The sequence below is a fragment of the Triticum aestivum genome, chromosome 7D (genome assembly GCF_018294505.1).
Source record: "Triticum aestivum cultivar Chinese Spring chromosome 7D, IWGSC CS RefSeq v2.1, whole genome shotgun sequence".
NCBI lineage: Eukaryota > Viridiplantae > Streptophyta > Magnoliopsida > Poales > Poaceae > Triticum > Triticum aestivum.
Window position 1 is genome coordinate 275,804,145 of NC_057814.1, and position 2,746 is coordinate 275,806,890.

Sequence of the window (2,746 nt, forward strand, 5' to 3'; positions counted from 1 at the left end):
TGAGCGCGGTCTTAGGAATATCTTCCTTCTTTATCTTGAGTTGATGATATCCCGTCCTCAAATCATTTTGGAGAATACTTTGGCCCCACTGAGTTGATCAAACAGATCATCAATCCTCGGCAGTGGATACTTGTTTTTGATGGTGACATCATTCAGCTGGCGGTAGTCTACGCACATTCGTAGACTGCCATCCTTTTTGTCCACGAAGATTGCGGGTGATCCCCATGGTGAAGAGCTTGGACAAATGTATCCTTTTTGCAGCATCTCATCCAGTTGTTTCTTCAACTCCACCAATTCTGAGGAAGGCATCCGATAATATTTCTTATGTATCGGAGTGGTTCCGGGCACCAGGTCAATAGCAAACTCCAATTCTCGGTCTGGTGGCATGCCAGGTAATTCTTCAGGAAATACATCTGGATACTCGCTGACCACTGGAATTGATTCCACCTCTTCTGTCACGGCTGCGAAAACCATATCTTTCGTGGGGATGCGATTGCGGGCATAAAAATTGGTAGTGCGACCTTCCATACTTTTCAGGGTAACTTCTCGGGTCGCACAGCTGATGCAGACTCGGTATTGGGTCAACCAATTCATGCCCAGAATGACATCCAATTTGTTGGAATCGATGATTATCAATGATGTTGGAAACTTGACGCCCTTGATGTCGATCTCCAAATTTCGGCAGACGAGATTGCTTCTAAGTAGGGATCCCAGGGATTGTACCAGCATGTGTTTTCCCAAAATCGAGCAAGGAAAAATTGTTTTGGGAAGCAAAACTCCGCGAAATAAAAGAGAGGGAAGCCCCAGAGTCAAATAAAATTACCGACGGTATGTCGTTAACGAGAAACATACCAATGACGACTTCCGGGTCTTCTTGGGCTTCGTCCATGGAGATGTGATGAACTTGCCCTTGGATTATATCGGGGGCGGAATACGGCTCCATGTAGTTGACTTGCGGCTGAAATGGAGCGACGTGCTTGGTGTTCTTGGGACACTATCAGGCGTAGTGTCTGGTTTGACCACAGCTGAAGCACAAATTGTTGCGCTGACAATCGTCGCGTATCGGGCTGGTCACGACATTCTTGACTTGTGTAGTAGTCTTGTTGACATTCTGCTGCCAATTGGGTTTGTACTCCACCTGAGTCTGTTGCCAAGTACGAGCCTTTTGCACTGGTTGCATATCCTTCTTTGGCTCGAATTTGCACTTGTGGTCATTAACGGCTGGCTTGTTGTCGTGCATGAGCTTATGTTCCCTCTCGGCGATGAGGGCCTTGTTCACCAGAGTCAGAAAGTCTGGGAAATCAAACATACTGAGAGTGCACCTAAGATGCTGATTCAGGCCTCCAAGAAACCGGTCGATATTCCGCTCTTCTGTGGCCACATCGTGGAGAGAATAACGGGCCAAATGGTTGAATTTGTTCAGGTACTCATTGACGGTCGCGCTGCCTTGAGTGAGAGCGAGAAATTCGCACTGCTTGATCTTCATGATTCCGGTGGGAATATGGTACTTGCGGAAATGATCCTTGAGTTTTGTCCAAGTAATTTCCTCATCCGTGGGCCATATTGCTTTGGCATTATTCCACCATATAGTGGCAACTCCTTCGAGATAATGCGTTGCGAAAGGAACCTTGTCTCCTTCTTTAGTGCGGGAAATCTCCAGTTTCTTCTCAATGGTCCTTAGCCAGTCGTCGGCGTCCAATGGATCAAGTACTTGGCTGAAGCTGGGAGGATTGGTTCGCTGAAAATCTGATAGCTTGGAGTGATGGCCATTCTGGTTTCCATTCTGCCCAACCATAACTTTTACACTTTTCAGTACTTCTAGCAGATCGTTACTCCTTCTTTCTTCAAACATTCGCAGGATTTGCTTGGTGGAAGGCGGTTGTGGCGGTGGAAGCGGAGGTGGCTGGTATGGCTCAGGGGAATGTCCTGCCTGTCTTGCGGAGCGACGGACAGGGACATCCTCACCAGCTTGACTGCTGCTGCCTCCACGCGGCATCCTATTTTTCGTTTTCCCAATACATAGCAACCAGGATGAGAAAATTCCAAAATGGGGGAAAACCAATGACAAATCCCGGAATAAAACAGTGAATGAAAACCAAGTCGAATAAAAGAGTCCAACATAATTATACATAGTCCCAACATGAAAGTAAACATCACAATGGGTCTACTACCCTCGTACATGAAACTACGCGTCATGACAAGTGCGATTACAGCCATACATCATGCTCATGACTACAACGATACTCTAACGGTCTACTGCTCGGGTGGTGGTGCTGCAGGCTCGTCTCCTGAACCGGACCCAGATCCTGAACTGATAGTAGAGACCTCCGGGGGAAGAGAGGTGCGCTGACGGTGCCTCGAGGGCTCTCCCTCAGGGGCAGGCGGTGGATGGGATCTAAGCATAGGAGCAGCAGGAGTCGCTACAAGAGAAGATCATGCAGCAGGAGTGCTGCGAGGGTTCACTGTCAGAGGGTTAACGGTACCCTGTGAGGTCATCGAGGGAACGGAGGTGGGAGGAGCAGAAGCGTAGATGACAGCTGGACGAGGGTTCCTTATACGAGCAACAGCGAGAGCGGTGCGAGCGCGTGAGAGCTCCCGAGCTAACTCGTAGTTAAGGAAATAAGTAGCGGTGATGTAGCGTGCAAGGTGGCTAGTGGGACGATCGCATGCCGGGTTAATTAAAGGAAAGCAGATACGCCCATTCTCGTGCAGAGATGGGTAGTAGAAAAGTCCAGGGTGTGTGTGT